At 36.7% G+C, this 16240-nt stretch overlaps 1 protein-coding gene across 1 annotated transcript in view; it reads left to right on the top strand.

Moving 5' to 3' along the window:
- The window catches only part of PTPRD (protein tyrosine phosphatase receptor type D), a 218202-nt gene that overhangs the window by 184971 nt on the left and 16991 nt on the right, over positions 1 to 16240 (top strand). The window lies entirely within an intron of this gene.

Genomic DNA, 16240 nt, shown 5'->3' with positions numbered 1-16240 from the left:
AAAAAAATTTCATTTTATGTTGAAACATAAATTTCATTTTATGTTTTGAATGTTACTTGCTTTCAGATTTTTCTTTAGTCTCCTCTCTGTTGTTCACTCTGTGAATGTCTTCATTCTTCTAATCTTCAGTCATTTCTTTTCTTCCTTTTTTTTTTTTTTTTTTTTTTCTCTTCAGTGTCTGTATTAGAGAATTACTCTCATATTCTATTTCTGTCCTTTGATTCTGCTGTTTTTCAAATTCATTTCACTGGTTTTTACCATCTTGCTGAACAATTTCAATATGAAATAAGTTCCTACATGGAACTGTTTAGTATTTTCTCTGAAGAAAGATTGTTGTTCTAACGGTAACATTCTCCTGCCAGTTTTTGTCATGTCACCTTTCACTTCCTTCTGGTAGTCACCCTATTCCACTGAGATATCTGTTCTTGATAAAATTCTTGCTTTTCTTTCTTCCTTTGCTGGCTCCTAGTCTGCCACTGCAGCCTTTTAAAATAAGTCCCCTTTTCCTTGTTCTATATCTTATCTGTCACTGCCTCCCATTTTGTGTTCAGGACTCCCTAAGTCCCTTTTCATTAAAGTTCATGTACTACTATCACCCAGATAAGAAATGTATTTCAAACTTTCTTTGCTAGAGCAAAATAATATAATACAAGACCATATCTTGTATCCTTTACCAATGGTAGGCCATTCTTTTCCAAGATACCCCACGGAAGGAATAATGAGTTTACTCCTCAGCAGGACATGGGATTTATAGTGGGGAGTGTAAAACAACTGAAACAACACTTATACCTTCTTTTGTGTTTCTTCCAGTACCTAAAAAACTGTCAGAACTCAGGAAATTCTCATAATGACATATTATAGAAGTATAAATATAAGGGGGTTTACTTTTAAAAAATTGGTAAGAAAGTAGGTACAAAGAAGCCATGGAAGCATATTTCTACAAAGCTTTTAAGCCATAAAAAATAAGGAATATGAAATCTAGCAAGCAACTCAGTACAGGGGGATGCTATTTATCTGTAGCATTTCTGAGAATTTAGCACAAAGTTTCTTACTACTCAAAAGCAGAGTTTCTTTTCACTTTTGATTCAGGTCAGCACCCAGTAAATGCAGCAGGAGCCTGACTAGATGAGGACCAAATGAAAGAGCCAGCTATCTGCATTTTGATCTTTAGACAGTAACCCCCTATTTACTCTGTATTTAAAAGCAGGTGTTTTAAGTGAAAGGTTTAGCCCAACATTTTCCTTACTGCATTCTCCAGATCTGCCTTAATATTGACAGTTGTCTTGCAGTCCACTTCACGTTAAGAGCGTATGAGGTTTTTCCAGTTTTCTTGGTGGTTTTGGGATATGGCTATATATCTTGTAGAGAATTGGGACCCCAGACCAGTTTGTATCAAACCTCAGTAGCTGATAAGCTAGTTCAATATCCTGTTCCTAGGAAATGGTTGTTGAGTGTATGAAGAATTTATTTAATAACTTCCAGTGTGCTTAGAAAACTTCTGAGGTAGAAAACAGTGATAACTGTAAAACTCACCCTATAAGCATTTGAATGCATTCTGTTCACAAAACAGTGACCAGAAAAAAAAAAGCAGTCTTAACTGGTGAAATTACTGTGAATGTAATAAAAGTATTACCATATTACCATTCAAAATTACTAGACTTTGTAAGGTATGTTCTGATAAACCCATGTTAAACAAATGCCAGTGGAAGTCTTCAAAAGAAGTTCTGTGTGATGAAAACAAAAATACAGAATTATATGATAAGAATTTATGATCACATTAGTAATTATTTGTTACTAATATCCATGCAGCAGACATCTTGCATGTTATTTGCACACCTACTTTTGCTAATTAACAGTTTGCTTGCCTTTGCATATTGAATCTGAATCTAATACAGAAGTCAAAAACATGCGGAGCATTTCATATGTACATTCTGTCAGCCAAAGCTCTTACCTCTGCAGAAAAGTTGGCAGATTTTTAAGCTGAAAAGGTAATTAAAATACAGATAAAGCTATTTTATTTTTAAGGAGAAAACAGATCATTGCTGAAAGGATTGTGAAGCACTAAATGTAATATCAAAGACTGATCTAAATGCAGATTTTTTAATTTACATAATCAGAAATTCTGGTAGGACTACCTGCATGAAAAAGGTGCAGTGGTAATAATATAAATGCATAATGCTTTTGCACATTTCTTTTTTTCCAAGGGAAAAAACCCATAGTTTACTCTCTATATCCACTTGGTTAGCAAATCAAGGTAAAGTTAAGTTTAGAAGTGTATTTGTTATAAACTGCCATGTTCCGTGATCCTTGCTTTAGTTACATTCTTCCAGCGACAGCAATATTGTTATTTTCAGTAGAGGAAAGCAGCTAAATACAAGGTAAAATTGCATGCAAAAAAAACTAATAACACAAAAGAAATTTAGCATTACCATCATTTTTGTAGATACTTTTCACGCTGTGTGCTCAAATGTTGACTTGTCTTATTTAGAACAAGTGTGGTGGGTAAAGTCTTCTTGTGTGAAGACAGTTTTTGTGGTGGGTAAAATCCATGATGCAGGTAGATGATTTCTCATTTACAGAATCTTACATTTTGTAAGACTGTATCCTCTCAGTCCCTTTGCACAGAAGTTGAGTAATATTCCAATCCAGCTGTTCTCTCCACACGATTTGCCCTATTTTGCAGAGCTGATCTAGAAAAAAGGGTTTATTTAGTGCAAAACTGCAGGCTTAAACCCCAGGATTCTGCATTGCTGAGACTGTAATGTGTGGTCTAATGATAGTGAGGAAAGCGCGCGTTTTTGTTTGAAGTTGGATTAGTTCAGGCAAACAGGTGCTAATCAGATCACAATAAAATAGCACCAGAGGGTGTTTGCAGCTTTAGCCGCTATGTTTTCAGAACATCACAGAAACTTCAGTAGTTGGTTGAGTAGCACTACATAAAAGCTTAACATGTAAACGCAATCCCATATGTTTGGATCTTTCTTTTTAATACCAGCTCCAAAGGGCATATCTTTAAGACACTTTGTGAAGTTTTGTCAGGTACTGTTAATGCTGCTATTGCAGATAAAAACTTGGATTTTTTGGAAAAATGTGACTTTTTTAGGTAAATACATCTCTGAGTATAGTAACATAACCATTTAATACAGTAAAAACAATTTTAAAAAGAAAACATAATGCAATCTTGTATTTCTTAAAGTAGAATACTTACCTAATTTTTGGTCATTTCAGAATGAAAAGTAAAATCAAAAATATATATACATGAGGCAGTTATTTTCCAGTGGATTGTTTAATTCATCTCTGTATCATTTGAACCTCCCTACTGCTTTAACCACATGCCTCACAAGTGTTCATTTTCTAATCCTTGTAGTGAGTAGGTTGCAGATGACTGCCTATCCTTTTTCACGGGGAGGGGGGGTGGGGAAAAATCCCCCCAGTACATATTCAGAAATCTCTCAAATAAGATTGAAAAATACTAAAAGCTTCCTCATCCCTTCCATTTCTCTACCCTGAGAGCAACTCAGGATCTTTCCTAACTTTCCTGGACAGCTGAAGGCTCTGGAGAGGAAAAGATAGTAAAGGCATTTTAGTATGACAAGTATTTTGATATCACAAATATTCTAAACTTTCTTTGCTTTACCCACATGTCTTTATCAAGCAGCTGTTGGGTTGCTACTGTATATTAGACTATGCTGGGTATAATCTATGTAAAAAACACTGTAACACTATTTCTTCTCCACCTGTTAGTTGTAGGTCACCATATACCCTCATTAAGCCATCTACTTTCCCAAAGTCTTTGCTCACAATAACAAACAACAGAAGAAGGAGAAGGCTGTTGTTAAATTCTGTTCTTAAAATAATGCATAGAAGGTGACCCTGCTTAGGACATTATGTTCCTCTTAATGTAAAAATACAGCAATGAGTACATGTCTGTATTTTTCATTGTATTCTATTTGTAACTGATAGTCTGAGTGGGTGTCATTTCATTTCTACCTTTCCTCTTGGGAGTGACTTCATTTCTACATGTACCTTATACAAAGTACACCAAGGCTTACAGAGTTTGATGTTTTGGGACGCTGATCCCTGAGGAACTGGAAATGGATTCTCTTAATTTTGAAATTTTTGGATGGTTGTTCTGTCTTCATTTAGTTATTGAAATTACAGAGTCTACTGGAAAGTGAGAAAGAGTCTAGAAGGAAGGTTGATAAATGCTATTTGGCAGAAACAAAATGCTGATGTTCCATCAGCACAGTGATTGAGGCGGTCATCAAGTTGGGATTTGACTTCATATCACCATAAAAACTTTCCAGGTTCTGATAATTTATATTCCTAAAGCTTCACAGTTGAAAACCCTGGATGTTTTATACTCAATGTACAAGCTAATTACTCTGCTATGCTCATGCATATAGGCCAAAACAGAGTCTCTGGCAGTGTGCTGGTAGAGCCACTAACAAATGTGTAATGCTGGATTTTTTTTTCTGTTTCACATTTGAGTGTCTTTAGTTAGGATTATCTTGATTGAAAACATGCCGGTTATCTTCCTCAACTGATCACTCTTTAAATGAAGGGCAGTTTGGCTCTTATTAACTTAACTTGTTTCTTTAAATTTAGGTGCTCATATACAAAAACCTGGAATTATGAACATGACAAGGGTTACCATACAATAGTCATTGTGACAGTGTGCAGGGTCCTTAAAGATTGGCTGGGGTACCTTGATATTTTTAGTTTGAATAGAAAAATGCTGTGCTACATTATCTAGAAAATCCTCCGTGAGCTGCCAGACACCAGCAAACTGATGCTGATCCACTTTCAAGTTTTCTCTAAACCAGTTCTGCACAGTGAAAACCCTTTCCTAAAACCTGAACTGAAGCTGCTGTATATACAGTATATGCTTCCTTTTTTGTAAGCATCAAAAGGTATCACTGGAACCACTATTAAAAATTCAAGGCATACAAAAAACAAGTATGATTCTATGATTCTATTTCTTCATGCAGGTTCAAATAATGGAAAATACCTACTTGTGGTCTTTTTGATTAAACCAGTCCAATGTGTATAAAGCCATCTTTGGCTGGCACTTAGCCTGTGGTTTAGGGGATTATACCCTCACTGATGTAACTTAGGGCACGATTATCTTTTGAAATCCTAAAAAGATGCTGTGACTGCATAGGGCAAGATTTTGTTTCTGGTAGAAGTCAGAAATCCGTAAAGGATCATAGTGAATACTATTACTAGATATAATTAGTGGTCTATCTGGGCCTGACTCTGACAATGGCAAATGTCAAAACTTTTAGGGGAAAGTATGGAACTCCAGTGTCAACAATTATTTCAATAAAGTTTCCTTGCAAGCAGCAAGCAGTTAGTGACTAGTATAGCCCTACTTCGTGAGGATTTAAATTCTTTTCCGTGGTTATTTCTTTACCTGCCTAGAGAAACTGGTGGATATCTCATTGTTCATATTCATGATTGTACATATATGCACATATGTACACATTTTAAAGAACTAAAACAGTCTTATCTTTGAGTTTTTTCTTGTCGAAGTATTATTCTCTGACAAGTAGTTTCACACATTATGTAAGAAGCTACCTATTTACTGCTTTAAACGTGTCTGCTCATTTCACTGAATGTTTTTAGGTAAAGAGGAGAAGAAAGAAAGGCAAAAACATTTTTAACACTGTTTATTGTTTTACATGTCTACAACTTTCACTTGTCTTCATCCATCATAGCAAACTAGGATAGCAAAATATCCCAAACTGCTTTAGCACTTACCATGTAGAGAGAATTGGAAGGGAATCCTCACATCCCTAGTCTTTTGGCTGGCTATCTCTGCTCCCTTGCTTGTTACATACCCTTTTCTGTAGCCTTAGTAACAATAACTACTCCACAGTTTTCTTAACTTTTTAGTAAGAGGTAAGGAAGCAAAAACAATTCCATAATTATGGCACATTTTCTTGCTAAAAGTTGTCTGGTGGATGTATTGAGGCCTAACTTGGATTCGGGCAGCAAATGGTTTCAGTTGAGCAGGTCTGGAGACTGATGGCTTTTCACTCAGTGAAATAACCTGCCCCTTATTAAAATGTAAAAAATTTCTGTAGGTTTTTTTTTTTTAACAGAAACCATCCCTTTTCCATGTGTTATCTGAAATTACAAATATGTTGGTGCTGATAATTATTTCCATATGTATATTATCATGTCCTACAAGGCCTGTAATTTCCTTTGACCTAAGCTGTAGTTTGATACATTATTTGATCAGCACTCTTAGTGAGTCATTTTATACATACGTATTTAGTTAATTGGTTATTTTTCTCCCCGCCCATGTTTGTATATAATATACTCTACAAAGGAAAAGGAAATCTGACTGCTTGCAGCTGAGTCTAGTAAAAGAGCAATTAGGTTCTATCAGAGCCAGCAGCTGTCCATAATGAGTTCTGAATTAAAATTATGAGTGAAGAAAAGAATCCAGCCATCTGCAGGAAATGTGAAAATATTTTTATAACCCAATAGCCAAATTCTGGAAATGGGTATCTCTGAGATTTCCCAGCTGTACCTACAGTAAATTCCAGAATATTGCTGGACACACTGTATACTGGAACACATTGCATCAACTTGGCTATCCAGTGTGTTTGGCTAACTTCTAACAGGCTGTATTTTTATCTAAAGTAATCAGCATGAAAGCTTTTTTAAATCATCTCCCTGTGTCTCTAGAACTAAAATGCAGCTTTAAAAATAGAATCATAGAATAGTTAGGGTTGGAAAGGACCTTAAGATCATCTAGTTCCAGCCCTCCTGCCATGGGCAGGGACACCTCCCACAAAACCATGCTACACAAGGCTATGTCAAGCCTGGCCTTGAACACCTCCGGGTGTTCATAGTCCTGTTATCTTTTTGTGGAGGCTTTCTGACAAGTATTCTGTCCATAATATTAATCTTTCTTTGCTTTTCCTACTTTTATAGACTTACTTCGGGGTCTCATCACTTATTATCAGATTTTGCAATGAGTGTTGTCCCAAGTGAATCCTATTGCAGTGCCTTATTGTTTGTTGGGTTTTTTTGTTTGTTTTTCCTTTGTCACTTGAATTTTAAAAACATTTTTGAGTTGTTTAAAAATTCTTATGAGGCTATCCAAGCTCATTTTACCGCTACTTTGAAACTTCTACATCAAAGCCCCCATGATTTTCATTACGTGATTAAGCAAAGTGAAATGCTTAGTGGTATTAATCTATCACAATCTGACTTTCCACACCATTATGGAGAATTCACGCTGGTATGACTGCTGAGGTTAAAGAAAAGAAATATCCGAAGTAGCACCAGTACCGAAGCTCTTCAGCTGTCAGTGGAGTATCGTCAGACAAATTGATAAGGGTGTTTATTCTTTTCACCACTTGGTCTAAGAAAACAGAGGCCTAGCAAGAACTTTGCTATGAACTCATCAGAGAAGCCTCAGGGTTTTATGCTCTGTTTTCTGTGTAAAATCTCACTACATTATTAGCATATTGCAGCCACTTCAGTTTGAACCAAATCTGAAGTGGGAAGATAACATTTGTTTTATCTTCTGAATGTATCCTATAGATACATTAGTTCTCTGTGGGAAAAAAAAAAAAAAAAAGAGGCGTCTTGAGATGGACGTCAAAAAAAGGTTTGCTATACAAAAGTCCTGTCAGCTTCAAGCTTGAGGACTAATTTATGCTTATTTCTGAGTTTCCAAAAGAGGAGAGAAATAATAAGTAAATAAAAAAATAAATAAATATAAATACATAAAAGTTTTGTAGACAGATACCTGTGAACAGTACACAATACATTTGAACTGTTATTGGTACTGAAAAATAAAAAAACCTAACACGAGCTGTGGAGGCCTGGTATTATGTCTTTTTAGCTTTGTACTTAACAAATGAAATATTGTGTCTAGATGACAGTCTGGAACCTCATCACTGTTCTATCAGTCTAAACCCCAAGTATAACAAATGGCATATGGTAGTGTTCTGACTTCAGAAGCAGAGATCATGAAGGCAGCTGGTGTTAAGAAAAGAAACCAGCTGTTGACCACAATAGGTATACAAATACCTAGAGTCAGGGAGGGCTCCAGAACAACTCTGAAACTGAGAAACACCTCAGTGTTCAGCAGGTACTTTCAAGGTCATCCTGCTACCCAGCTCTGCAGAACACATTTCTTCCCACCTTCTTTAATTCATTTTCAGGTAGCATCAGTTCACCTTTCTACTTCCAACACAGATAGGGTAATAGCTCTCCTACATACTCCACATGAAAATGTAATTAAAGCACAGAAATATGCAAAACTACAAAACAACTCCTCAAAACATTCCACTCTGAGAATGCAAAACAGGTTGAAATGCAAAGAAAGCAAGGAAGTAGCAGCAAGCAGTGTAATTTCTGCTCATTGACTTGTTTGCTTTGCTGTAATTTCAATTCTGTTTATTGATGATAGGATCACCATGTACTTCCTCTCATAAATTACTCACAAGTATCATTTTCTGTATTTACTATAACTGTTCATGCATAGATCTGTCTTTAAGGTAACAAGTCACAGTAAGTTGTGTGTTTTAAAATTAACCTCAAAATGCATTTTTCTAAACTCTATTTCACTAAATTTTATTTCAGTAAATTAAAATAGGTCTTTCTTAAGTGGATTGCATAATGACAAGAATGCTTTGTGAATGCATTGTACAGTACAAAGAATGTAAAATGTACACTGAAACTCAACAATCTCACAGAGTAGATATCTCTTGGGAAGTTACTGTTAGATGCTAAATAGAGAATGCAGTACACTGAATATGTAAGATTGTATTGAGAGAAGTCGGAAAATAAGGAGGATAACTGACAACTGGATTAAATAAAAAATCACAGAAAATAGTTGTGCACAGATAAAACAGTGCAGAGAAATACAATTTATTCTAATGTATTTTCTTTATGTATCTAGTTGAAGAAATCAGGTGATAACCATGATTTACAGTCAGGTATATATATATATAAAAATCCTCTATGAAAAGCAGGATTATATCACATATTGCTATATAAAATCAGCAATCAACTCTGAAGGAAAAACAAGGTAAGAAACAGAAGCAGTATGAAATAGGGTCAATAAACTTTTCAGTTGTCGTATAATTTCTGCTATATTTCATTTTACATGCAGAACAATGAGAGGTTTGGTTGTTGGATTTTTTTTTCCACCCAACAATTCATGATTTCAGAAAAGAAACAGACAGAGGTACTCTGATATTCTGTCTCTTTTAAGGAAGAGAAACATGTCTCAGAAATAGTTCTCTCCCTTTTCAATCTCATAGTTCCTAAGTGTCAGAAAAGACAGAAGTATTGATAGAAAGGCAGGGGCCTTGAAGATCTGATTAGTAGATGAGGCAGGGGGTGGATGAGGGGAAAGGAATGGAATGGTGGTGCTTTCTTTTAAGTGTGTGGGACCATGAGACCAAATTTAGACAGGGCTTTTAAGCTTCTTTCCCATGACATGTCTAGAATCTTATTTCCATAGATATCCAAATTCCAGTCTAATAAAAAGATTTCTGTAGAAGATGTTGTGTCTGTAACTTGTTGGTTAATAACCCTTAATGGATCCTTTACTCCATGGTATTTTGTAACAATGAGTGTCACAATTTAATGACGTACTACAGGAAAAGCAACTTCCTGTTTGTTCTAAATTTCCTGTCTCATCATTTCGTGATCCTATTTCTTGCGTTGCAGGCAAAAGATGAATAGTCATTTCCTTTTCAACTCCTCCACATAGAACGAGTTTATGCTGTTCTTTCATATCTTCCTTTCTCTTGAGTCTTCTCTGCTCCAAGCTGAATTATGTAGTGTGTTTAACCTCCCCTTTATACACTGTCATCCTCTTTGGTATGTTCTTCAACCTTACAGTTTCTCTACTATTCTTGATATGGGCCACATTGCTTGATGTTGAGGTGAATGCAAGGGCAGCCTTTTGGCATGCAGAATGGCCTCAGAATGGCATTGAGGGGAAAATCCACAGAATCCTTCTGTAAGTAGTGGATCCTTAGGGTGGTGAGTGAATGAATGAGTGTAAAAGTGAATAAAGATTATCAGACAAAATCCTTCAAATTAGTTCTACAGAAACCTCCTAAATGTAATTGCAGTGCAAAAATGTAACTTCAGGTAAACAGTTGTCACATTTTCAGTGTGCTCAGAAACTGCCTCTAATGTAGTTCAACATGGTATATATTTCTCCACTGCTAAAATAATTTACTAAACATGCAAAGTATTTCTAATACTTCTGAGCTGTCAGCTAGTGAAATTGCTGTTTACATTTGCACATCCACACCACATTCCTGCATTGCTTTGAAGCTGTATAGGAGTCTTGCATTTGTGTGAAGTTGTAGCTCATGAAAGACCTCAATTTAAAGTCTGGTGAGAGGATTTGAATTCCTGTAGTGGAATATTTTTGTTAGAAGCGTCAAAAAGTTTTTTTGTTTGTTTTGTTGGACATTACTAGTGCTACACCTTTATCCTGCATTGAAAACTCAGCTTTTCAAGTTATTTCATAAATAATTATTCCCTTTACATGCGATTTGTTGCAGAAAATTTCTGGAGTCTTGATTCTGTGTATTTAATATTTTGAGAGTTTATTTATGTTCATCATAAAATTTGCTAAGACAGCTTCTTGTGTTTGATCTCTCCAGAACTGAATTTAGGATTAGAAGAACAAACTTACTTCCTGAACATTATTACACTTCTGCTATCAAATATTATTAAAAAAAAAAAAAATTGGGCTTAAAACTGGAGCTGTTATATTTGAAGAATTTATGATAATGCTAGAATTCTGAGAACGTATGGACTGAAAGTAAAAGCTTTATAAAGCTCTGTAAATGAAGAAATAGCTGAGGCTGACTTTCTATATGTGAGTCTCTTATGCTTTTGCCAGCTATCTGGAAACTACAGGGAACTTTAGGCAGAGCTTTATCTACTTGCAGTGAAACATCCAATTTTCAGATTTTTTTTTCCCTTGTTCATTTTAAGAAGCTTTGTGTGACTTCAGTGGCAAAAGTGGTTGCCTTCATGCATAGTATAGAGATGAAGAAAATGGCTAAAGTTTTTTAGTGAAGCAGTACACCTAAAAATGTTTTGTATACCACACCTAATTGCTGCTATCCAACCATAACCACAATGAGAGTAAAAGAAAGTCATTGTACACTTGCAGATCAGTTCTCAAAGGTCCCTTTTAAGCCAGTACCAGAATTTTTGAAGCAGTCTGGTAACAGTAATATAACCCCCATTTTCAAGAAGGGGAAAATGGATGACCCTGGGAACTAGAGACCAGTCAGTCTCACCTCTGTGCCTGGCAAAATCTTGGAGCAGATTCCCTTGGAAGCATGCTAAGGCACATGAAAAACAACAAGGTTCTTGGTGACAGCCAGCATGGCTTCACTAAGGGGAAATCCTGCCTTACCAATTTGGTGGCCTTCTCTGATGGGGCTACAGAACTGATGGACAGGGGTAGAGCAGTTGATGTCATCTACCTGGACTTGTGCAAAGCGCTCAACACTGTCCCACATGACATCCTTGTCTCTAAATTGGAGAGACATCAATTTGATGGATGGACCACTCGGTGGATAAAGAACTGGCTGAATGGCTACACACAAAGAGTTGTGGGCAACGGCTCCCTGTCCAGCTGGAGACCTGTAACAAATTGTGTCCCTCAGGGCTTGGTGATGGGACCTGCCTTGTTCAACATCTTTGTCGCTGACATGGACAGTGGGATTGAGTGCGCCCTCAGCAGGTTTGCCAATGACACCAAGCTGTGTGGTTTGGTTGATACACTGGAGGGAAGGAATACCATCCAGAGTGACCTCGACACGCTTGTGAGGTGGGCTGATGCCAACCTCATGAAGTTTAACCATGCCAAGTTCAAGGCCCTACACCTGAGTCAGAGCAAGCCTAGGCACAGCTACAGGTTGGGCAAAGAAGAGAGTCAGAGCAGACCTGAGGAGAAAGGCTTGGGGGTGTTGGTCGACGAGAAACTGAACATGAGCAGGCTTCACTGTGTGCTGGAAGCCCAGAAAGCCAACCATATCCTGGGCTGCATCAAAAGGAGCGTGACCAGGAGATGGAAGGAGGTGATCCTGCCCCTCTACTCTGCTCTCGTGGGACCTCACTTGGAGTATTGTGTGCAGTTCTGCTGTCCTCAACATAAAAAGGACATGGAACTGTTGGAATAAGTCCAGAGGAGGGCCACGAGGATGATCAGGGGGCTGGAGTAGCTCCCATATGAAGATAGGCTGAGAAAGTTGGGGGCTGTTCATCCTGGAGAAGAGAAGGCTGCATGGAGACCTCCTAGCAGCCTTCCAGTATCTGAAGGGGGCCTATAGGGATGCTGGGGAGGGACTCTTCATTAGGGACTGTAGTGACAGGACAAGGGGTAACGGGTTAAAACTTAAACAGGGGAAGTTTAGATTGGATATGAGGAGGAAATTTTTTCCTGTGAGGGTGGTGAGGCATTGGAATAAGCTGCCCAAGGAAGTTGTGAATTCTCCATCCCTGGCAGTGTTCAAGGCCCGGCTGGACATAGTTTAGTGTGAGGTGTGCCTGCCTATGGCAGGGGGGTTGGAACTAGATGATCGTAAATTCCTTTGCAACCCAAACTATTCTGTAATTCTATGATTTTATGATCTCTTCTAAAATGGAATTTGAAATTCCATTAGTTTCTCTTCGCAGAAGGTCTTGCTATTTCAGTCAGATGTATCCCTTCAGTGCTGATGTTCAGTAGTTTCATAAGAGTCATTTTTGCTCCTTCCTGGATAGAAGGGAGATTTTCAACTGTGTTCTATTTTCCTAAGAGGAAAAGGAGAGAATACTATAAATATTGCCCTTATCATAACTACTGCAGAATTTCTGTGGGGTTGGAATCTAATTAATCATACTAAGTTCCTCAATAAAAATCTAGCATTTTTATATTTTTCCCATATCGCAAGCAGTTTTATGAACTTCCAGTTCATAAATGCAAGCTTCATTCAGTCTGAAATTGTAATATTCAATAAAATTTTCCCCTGATAAGAGTCACAAACGTCCTAAATGATTTTTGGTCTGTATTTTACTGTCTATGCTTCCAATTAAATGATCTGTGAATACTGGAAATTACACTGCCTTCCTTTGCCAAAGCACTGAAGTATCAGTAAAGGGTCATCATTTAAACAGCTACAAATTAATCACAAAAGCCAACCTTTAACACATCCATGCAGTGATTTTAATGTGAAATGGTCCCCTTATGCCTCTTAATTTTTCTTTTTCTGAATTGCAGCTGTATTGCATCACAGGACATTAAACGTGTTTCAGCTCATGGGACTGAGTCAGTCATGTTTTTAGAAATTGAAAACAAATGTTATATTAGGATGAATGATACTATTTGAAGCAATAACTGTTTCCTAGTAAGCATGCCTATTAAATAGATTGGTTAGGTTTTCAGCTTGTAAACATAACAGTATCTTTCACTAGCTCAAGTGATGTTTGAAAAGAGCAACAAAGATGCAAAACAAAAGGGAAGGAAAGCCCATAACAAATTTAGAATTATTTTGTGAAATTATTCTCATTAGCTGAATTATTTTATTAGAAAGTAAATAGGAAAATTTTTTTATGTAACTGTGGCTTATTAGTGAGTATTCAAACTGCATGGCTTATGAGCAGTGTACCAGTACCATGTTAAGTGTGTATGATAGCAGAAGAGAAGGAGAAACAGGGGATAAAGATAGGAGAGTTTCTTGCTCTTGTATAGGAAGCTGTTGGAGTTTGAAGTTTGAAGGCATGTGGGGACAAAGAGGAAGGAAGTTAAAATATTCATAGCACTGGTTCAATTTTTACCTGGAAACCAAAAAGAGTAAAGTCTTAGACACATTATTCATTTATAATTGGCAGAGTTGGAATGTCCTGAACACTTCAAGGTAGTAAAATATCTTGCTGGATAAAATAATCTGTAGAGGAGTTTGTCAGGAGCCAGCTGGATCCAAACGCCTCAATAAATGTAATGTCAGCCCCTCCATCCTTATTGTGATAACATTGGTGCTTAGTAATGTTCTCTGGTCTGGTATCATGATCTTCACCACCTCTGCATAAGCCTGTAAACTACTAATTATATTCTGAAAGAATATCATATACCATTATAAACACAGTTCTGAAACATTAATTCATTAATATATGGTAGGAAAGAGAACCATGTTCTAAACTGCTGAGAACATCTGCACTGTCAAACCTTCGCATTTCTCACTTGGCTAGACTAGTTAAGCTCATAAAACTGAATGTGAAGAGATATTGTTTGAGGAGTGGTTTAAACATTATATAAACCAGTCTGAGACAAAAATGTGTGCTACTTGTGATTTCTTTGCAATCAGGAAAAAAAAGTAATAGTTGAGTTTTTCTTCATGATTATTACCAACTTTAAGGTCACTCAGATTTCCTGGAATGCAGAGTTTTTATTATACAGGGCAAATGAATTTCCATTTAGCTAGGATAGCCATAATTTAAATTGTATATTTTCTTTCTCTGCAACTCCCATTGATCAATATCATTGACTGGTAAGTTTTCTTAAGCTTAGAATATCGACTAATTCTTGTCCAAGTGGCATCTAAGAAAGCTGAGATTGATGTATTTGGTCTGGTAGCAGACGTCCTCAGCTGTTTGAAGGGGATCTGCTTCTAGGAAGAGAAACTGGTGGCAAGACTACATAATTAACAATAAGTAAATATGGAATCATAGAAACCAAACTTAGATATTGTGAGACTAAAACATCTTTCTGCTCTGTACTTACTTTTGACTTGGTTGTAAGTAAATGCAGTTTGCTTGTAACTGGCAAACATTCTTAAAAGAATCATGCAAGAAATAAAGGTTAGCCTTAATTACTGATTTCAGAATGGACCAATGATTTTTAATATCTCAGGAAGATAAGAAACAGTGAGAAGATCTTGGGATTTATATGTTGCTGTCTAGGAGCTAGGTTGTTTCTTTCTTTTTATCTCTTTCTAACAAATGGCAGGTTTTGGTGTTCTTGAATATCCTTAGCTTGGATAGTATCAGTATGTTGACAGTTTGAACATTTATAGTTTATACAGTTGCTATACTTTCATGTACTGCATTTTATGCCATTAACTAAAAACAGCATTTAGAAGACCAGAAACTATGATCTATTGTCACAGACATGATGTGATCCCAATATAAAAATGATCTACAAAAACCTTTGTATTTGACAGTTGTTCTTTATATAGCTGCATGTATACTAACAGTTGTAACAAAACTTCATAAAATTCAGTCATGTACTTGTAAAAAGACAATCATGTATCTGAAGACTTGATTCAATAGTTACGTCCAAACAGCTCCATAAAAGAATCTTGTAGATATATTTGCATATTCAGACCTTCAGCATATTTTCTCAGCTTCTGTATTCTTTTTCATATACCTTCTACATCATTCCCATTCAGTTATGCCAAATGTGTAATAACAGGTCATGTGTAACTAAGAGTAATCACATAAAGGTGAGAACTGTAAGTCTCTTTTTCCTTTCCTGATTGCATAACATTGTCCTCAGGAGTTACTAAAGGTAGCCCATGCAAGCAACAGACAATACCTTAAAGAGAGGGAGGAAATGACTGAAAATTTTTTAATGTCTGACACATTTTGACAGCATGTATCATAAAAATAAACTGCTGCTAAGAAGGTCTGTTACTGAGACAGGCTTAATTCTCTTCGATCCAACTGAATATTTCATCATCAAGGTTTATTCCTGTGCCAAGCTCATGGCAGCTGACCCATGTCTTCTATCCTCAAGTCCTACAAGGAGGGGAAAGCAACTTTCTTGCTCAGAGTTGTTCCTGAGGAGTGTCCTACTGTTCAGAAAGCTAAGAAGTAGTAGTTTCTCTGGCCTCAAGAGGATTGATGTGACTTCACTCACCTCCTGTCTGAAACCAACGACTGACCTAACTCAGAACCTGTGAGGAAGCACTAACTTTGTCTGAAAAATACTACTCACCCAGTCTGGACATTAATTCAATGCTGTGATTCCAAGCTTTGTCTTTGAGCATATTTTATCCCTTTTATAATCTGTCCTTTGAAATAAGGTAATGACTGAGTATCCTGGTTCGGGTTCTGGCAATTCTAGATCTTTCTTACATTTTCCTAGAGATGCAAGACAGACGTTGAAGTGGCCAGCTGGGAATTTCCCCAGCCTACAGCTAGCATAGCTGAGTAGTCATGTCTTTGCATTGCAAAGAGTAACAGTATG

The sequence above is a fragment of the Pezoporus wallicus genome, unplaced genomic scaffold (assembly GCF_028554395.1).
Source record: "Pezoporus wallicus isolate ANWC-B61680 ecotype Strahan unplaced genomic scaffold, APGP_CSIRO_Pwel_v1 contig_1278, whole genome shotgun sequence".
NCBI lineage: Eukaryota > Metazoa > Chordata > Aves > Psittaciformes > Psittacidae > Pezoporus > Pezoporus wallicus.
The sequence above is the reverse complement of the archived record's forward strand: the minus strand, read 5'-3'. Positions and strand labels throughout refer to the sequence as shown.